The sequence below is a fragment of the Hylobates moloch genome, unplaced genomic scaffold (genome assembly GCF_009828535.3).
Source record: "Hylobates moloch isolate HMO894 unplaced genomic scaffold, HMol_V3 SCAFFOLD_52, whole genome shotgun sequence".
NCBI classification, from domain to species: Eukaryota; Metazoa; Chordata; class Mammalia; order Primates; family Hylobatidae; genus Hylobates; species Hylobates moloch.
Window position 1 is genome coordinate 776454 of NW_026652327.1, and position 6725 is coordinate 783178.

General features: G+C 43.5%; 1 protein-coding gene across 2 annotated transcripts in view; it reads right to left on the reverse strand.

Moving 5' to 3' along the window:
• The window catches only part of LOC116463680 (prolyl 4-hydroxylase subunit alpha-1), a 93165-nt gene extending 87373 nt beyond the window's left edge, over window positions 1–5792 (reverse strand). For both annotated transcript variants that reach the window (XM_058434801.1, XM_058434802.1), the window contains exon 1: window positions 5648–5792. The gene's annotated coding sequence lies outside the window, so the exon portion shown is untranslated. The remainder of the gene's footprint in view (window positions 1–5647) is intronic.
• Window positions 5793–6725: the final 933 nt, after the last annotated feature.

A 6725-nucleotide genomic window follows, 5' to 3' on the forward strand; every position in this document is an offset into this window, starting at 1 on the left:
TTTTTTTTTTTTTTTTTGAGACAGGGTCTGGCTCTGTCACCAGGCTGGAGTGGAATAGAACAATCAGAGCTCACAGCAGCCTTGAACTCCTGGGCTCCAGAGATCTTCCCACCTCAGCCTCCCAAAGCACTGGGATTACAGATGTGAGCCACCACGCCTAGCCTAAAATAAACATTTCTTGATCATATTTTTGGAGAAATTAGATATGCAAATCTAGTTAATATAAGATTAGAACTGTAAGAGAAGTCTTGAGCCTACTTACAATCAGTTAATCAATATTTAATTTATTGTTGCAGACACATGTAACAGGATATCTGATGCTTCATACACTGTTCAATGCCTTTTAATTTTATGACTTGTATGACAGTTCTCGGCTATTCATTCTTGGGTTTTACTGAAGTTCCAAAAATCAAAGAGCTTTGATTCCTGTAATGGAAATATCTAGAGAAACTTGTGTTTAACTGACTGCAGAGATGAAGGCCAAATTCTCATATGTACCTATAGCATTACTCAAATATTATTCTTAGTACAAAAAAGTTAAATATACTCTTATCTCTGAACATGAGCTATTCAGACCAAGGCCACTCAGGTCAGAGTAGAATACTCAAAAGCTGGCTTTAGCAGTCCCTTTCCTCCTAAAGAATGGATTATTGCTCTGAGGCCCAGGAATACTCAGCTTCATCCCTCCCAAGGCTATTCTGTCAAAATTCCACTTTTATTTCCACCCAGTCTACCTCTCTTTCTAGCCTTCAATTATCTCTTTATTCTAATGCCAGATCCAAATTTCTCAAGTTGAGGTAAAGAGAGACAAAATAAGACCATATATACTAGAATACGGAAAAATGAATTCATGGTTGTAGAGGATGTGAATCTAGATGTGCATTTCCATTCAGTGCTACAGATTTCATATCTAGTAAAATGTTAGCCACATGGTGCTATATCATGTAATTTTTATGTCCTACTTCTCCTATGAAACATTTCTCATCATTCTTGATTTTCCTACAGTCTACTGGGCATATTGTAAATTTTTTTTTTTTTTTTTTTTTTGAGAGACAGGGTCTTGCACTGTCACCCAGGCTAGAGTGCAATGGTGCTATCATAGCTCACTGCAGCTTCCAACTCTTGGGCTCAAGCGACCCTCCCACCTCAGCCTCCCAAGTAGTTAGACTACAGATGTGTGCAACCTCATGTCCCATTAATTAAAAAAAATTTTTTTTTGTAGAGAGATGGGGTCTCACTATGCTGACCAGGCTGGTCTTGAACTCCTGGCCTCAAGTGATCCTCCTGCCTCAGCCTTCCAAAGTGCTGTGATTACAGGTGTGAGCCACCATGCCTGGGCAACATAGTAAGGCCCTGTCTCTAAAAAAAATTTAAATATATTTAAAAATTAAAAAATTGGTTAAAGTTTACTGTAGTTACACAGGTTGATAAAATAAACCACTAAATTACAGTCCTCTCTTTGCACTACTTATAATGGAGAAACAGCTCAAGTGTCCAACAAGAAACTAAGGATGGGCCGGGCGCGGTGGCTCACGCCTGTAATCTCAGCACTTTGGGAGGCCGAGGCGGGCGGATCACGAGGTCAGGAGATCGAGACCATCCTGGCTAACACGGTGAAACCCCGTCTCTACTAAAAATACAAAAAAATTGGCCGGGCGAGGTGGCGGGCGCCTGTAGTCCCAGCTACGCGAGAGGCTGAGGCAGGAGAATGGCGTGAATCCCGGGGGGCGGAGCCTGCAGTGAGCCGAGATCGCGCCACTGCACTCCAGCCTGGGTGACAGGGCAAGACTCCTTCTCAAAAAAAAAAAAAAAAAAAAAAAAAATCCCAACACTTTGTGGGGCAGATGGGAGAATCACTTGAGGCCAGGAGTTCGAGACTAGCCTGGTCAACAGAGCAAGATCGCATCTCTACAAAAAATTAAAAAATTAGCTAGACACGGTGGCATGCACCTGTACCCTGAGCTACACCCAGAGGCTGAGGCAGAAGGATTGCTTGAGCCCAGGAGTTCAAGGCTGCAGTGAGCTATGGTCACACCACTGCACTCCATCCTGGGCAACACAGCAAGATCCTATCTCTTAAAAGAGAGAGAGAGTAAGGCTGAGTGTACTAATTCCACATAATATTACTATTTAAGAAAGAAATGAGTAATATGGACACATTTTTATGAAACACTAAACATGAGGAAGAGAAAGTCCCAATATAGAACTCATTCACTGATGACAACTAAGTAAGAAGTCTGAACCTCTATAATGTATTTTCAGCAAATGTCAAACCAAATATGCTAACAGTCATACTGATCATCCAAAGGAAGACGAGGAAAAAGAATGTTTTTCATCACACCGAGTTTAAAAACTGCTGGAGTAACCTAAATGAGAGTCCTTTTGAATTGCCGAAGCTTTTCTTTAGGTACAATACTTATTCAGCTAGAGAAACTGAAGCTGTCCTAATGACAGGACAGCTTCAATTTATACAAATAAATTTTCTCGAATAGAAACACAAAGCTTTGGCCGGGCACGGTGGCGTCATCACACCTGTAATCCCAGCACTTTGGGAGGCCAAGGCGGGCAGATCACGAGGTAAAGAGATCGAGACCATCCTGGTTAACACGGTGAAACCGCGTCTCTACTAAAACTACAAAAAATTAGCTGGGTGTGGTGGTCGGCGCCTGTAGTCCCAGCTACTCAGGAGGCTTAGGCAGGAGAATGGCGTGAACCTGGGAGGCGGAGCTTGCAGTGGGCCGAGATTGCACCACTGCACTCCAGCCTGGGTGACAGAGTGAGACTTCATCTCAAAAAAAAAAAAAAAAAAATATAAATATATATATATATATATACTCATTTTATTTGAATTTTTTATATATATTCATATATTTATACACACACAACACATTATGGTTTAATTACAAGATTCAAGATCTCACTGCAAGAAAAGCAATAAAGTTTAATGCCAAGAGCCTGTGCAATTTATTTTTGTTTACTTCCAAGCCTGTTCCACTTTCAGAATGGAAAACCAAAGTTAAGATACCATATATAGGAGAGAGCATGCAATGTGATATACTTTCACAGACTAGACAATTTAGCAATTCAACAATTCTAACAACCTATTAACTTTTGTTAAAACCCTTTTGGCAAAAATATGTTAGGGTCAACCACATATACAAGTCCAGTGAGACTTACATGCCCAGCTCAGTTTTCAGAAACATTCAATACTGCCTCAAGACACCTAGATACTCTTAAAGAGTAGCTTCACATCTCTTACTTTTTAGGGGTTCTTATAATAAAGTTCATGGATGGACGTGAGTGGGGGGGCAGGAAGTGACATGTAAAATTCCATGTAGGGTGTATTGGCATTTTCTGACATAGGACCACACCTTCCATCAGATTCTCAAAGGATTTCATGACCTTAAAATAGTTTGAGAACCACTATTATGTATCTCACAGGTCAATTCAAGAGCAATAATTATATCCTAGTTGATAACTGGTTGCTAAGTAAAATAAAGCATTCCTTCCACAGAAAGGAAGGCTCACAAGCTTTATGGCTGTCCCAGCTCTTGCTGCATCTCTGGAATAAATGCGTTTGAACTTAATTGCCCTACTGAAAAATACTGCTTTTCAGTATACAACTTACTCTGCAGTAATAGAAAAAGTGAACAGCTCCTTGCCAAAAAGCCAAGATTCATCTGCAACAACCCAGACTACACAGGCAATATAAAACTTTTTTCAATCGTCTTTTGCACTAATTTTTTTGGCATAATTAAAAGTTGTACACATTTTTCATCTGTCTTACCATCTAAGTTACCAAAACACAAAATGGCCAATGTAATTATCCTCCTACCAAAGTCCTGGTTTTCAGTACTTCAAAATAAAACTCATTTCAAAATGTCAATAAAAACAGCACTACGCATTTAAAAGAGACAGAAATAGTCCTTTTCCTAGTTAGTCTATGTAAATCTAAGAAACATTTGCCATCAGCTATCAAAAACAACGGCAGGCCTTAAGGCACAATGTCCCAAAACCAAAACTTTATTAAAGGTAAATGATAAAATCTCTTTTCCCACATAAAGAAAAAAGTAAAATTTGAAGTTCATATTTCAGATTCTTAAATTACGCTCACAAGCTAAAAAAAAAAAAAATCACCGGGTGTGTATTCACATTTCAAATGAAGACAAAATATAGTTGAGGTTGTTCACTTTCAGCTTCTTGAATATACCGTCTTAGAATACCCACTTTCTCCATAGAAACTTGATTTTAAAAATCCCTTTAAAATGTTAAGTTAACTTCCAACGTTCCTGCTATGCAGACTGAATTTTTCATCTGATTATTTCAGGAAAAGACTAGCCTCATTCATAAGCTACGTCTAAACCTAAAAGGGGAAATACGTTTCTAACCAGAACTAAAAAAAAAAAAAAAAAAAAAAAAAAGAGTAAAAAATTGATGAAAGAACACTGCTGCCACGTCTTTGCCCCTCCCCCCCTTCACGTAGTGGCTATTTCATCCCCTCCGAGTGCATTCCAAGGAAAAGTCCAAGAACCACTGCTCTCGGAGAAACCAGAAACAGTTAAGTGGAAATTGGCAAGTCTCTTTGGCCTTTTAGATCAATTCCTAAAAGAGGATCTAGCTGCTTCTTCAACCCTTTCTTTAAGAAAACAGTGCAAAATTCCAAGAGTCTTCACTCTATCCGGAACGCGTAAGATGTTAGTGTCTAAACATTGAATTTGTATTTAACAGATTTGATTATTTAGGAGAAAGAGTCTCACAGTTATCATACCATCCTTCCTCCCCATTGAAACATACATCCGGGGCCAGCCATGTAATCCAACTCAAAATCCTCACACAACCATGGAATTTGTTGGATTGATGTGGACTTTTAAAAGCTGCAAATTCTCGGCAGAGAGAGACAGAGATTGAGAGAAGAGCTCTTGTCTCTTTTTTTAAAAAGTTACGGGGAAGAAGAGGGAAGGAAGCTTCCCTGACGACGAGGTGACCTGAGAGCCTACTTCCTTGGTGCTACGAGCACAAAACTCGGCGCCCCGGGCTACGTCTGGCTGCTAATGCTGCACCGCTGAGCGCAACAGATGAGTTCAGCCGGAACTTTCTGGGGAGGGCCCCCCAGCTCCCGGCGACTTTCGATAGGGCAAAAATGCCTGGCGCGCTTCGGATTCAGCTCCAAGCCTTAAAATCCGCTCTCCACCGCCACATGCGAACCATCTGCGGCTGTGGCGGCCAAAAGCCCACGCCCCGCGCTCGCGTTCCCCTTAGCCTCTTTAGGGAGGACCAGGTGCAGGGGAACTTGGAAAAAAAAAAAAAAAGCAACAGGGTGATTCCTCCCCGGGAAGGAAAATTCAAGAAAGTCCTGGTCCCTAGGGCGGGGACTGAGGCTGCAGCAGCCCCAGCGGTCCGAGGCGCACCAGGGACGGAGGTGGGAAGGGGGGACACGAAGGAGCGGGGCCGCCGGGAGTCGCGTGGCGCAGGGAGAGGGGCCGAGTCTCCCGAGGGGAAGGAACCGAGGCTGCTGTGGTAACCTGGGGAACCCCCGCCCCAAAGTACCACCGCAGCGGGGAGGAATGGATCGCCGCAGCCGTCCGAGAAGGTCCACGGCTGCCCCGTGGCCTCAGCCTCAGTCTCCGGGGTCGAGGGAGCGTCTCACCTGGAAAGTGGGACGAGAGGGCGGCGCGCTCTTCAGTCCCCAGTCGCCTCCACTCGGAGCGGCTACTTCCTACCCTCAGCCCGCTGGCGGCGCGACTGGGCAGCAGAGGGAGCCCGTTAGCCCTTTTATAACCTCTAGGCCGCGATGGCAGCGCCGGGGAGGAGGCGACTGCAGCCCTCGCTACGTGAGCTCGATCACACCAGCGCCCCGGCGACTGCGCAGGCGCCAGGCCAGTGCCTCCCTGCTGCCCCCACCCGTGGCCGGCCCGTGGAGTCTGAGGCCGAGAGGAGTGGCTGGGACCGGCCGCCGTGGTGTGGGTAAGCGGGACTGGGATGTAACGCGCCTGCGCAGGGTTCTCGCTCCGCCACCGTTACCGTGGTTACCACGGGGTTTCCCCCGCTCCTATTCAGTTTGCCTCCTTGATTTCAGGGTCCGCGTCAGGCCTAAGCGACGAGGCCGCCGGCAATAAAGTATCTTAAAAATGAGAAGAGGAACGTGGGAGTGTAGAAAATAAAGCAGAATTTTTCTAGGGTGGAAAATAATAGAGATTCAGTCTTGGTATCTCAGCTGTCTTGTCCCTCTCACATCTCAGCACTCATTTTATACTAATCGTGCTCTATCTCCTACCTTTATACCTTATCAGTAAATAATAGACTGAGAGCTCCAGGGTCAGGTTATCTCAATTCAAATCCTGCCTCAATCCTGTGTGTAACACTAGGCATTAACAACCTCTCCGTATCCGTTTACTCATTTGTAAAATACGAATGACGGTACTACCCATCTTGTAAGATTCTTGTGAGAATAAAATGAGATAATGTATGTAAAGCACTTAACACATGCCTCACACACAGAAATGACTTAGTAAATATTAGATTCTCCAGTAACATTAATTTAGATAAGGCACCCAATGTTGCGTTTGATCTTAGTCTAACATTTGCCTTAGTTATAAAGTAACCCCAAACCAAGGGTTTCTTTATATCACCCTGTACTATGAGGGAGAATACAATGAAGAAGATAAATTTTCCCTTGTCAGTGAAAGAGAAAAATGAGTTGCTAAGACTTGTTATTCATTAAGAAT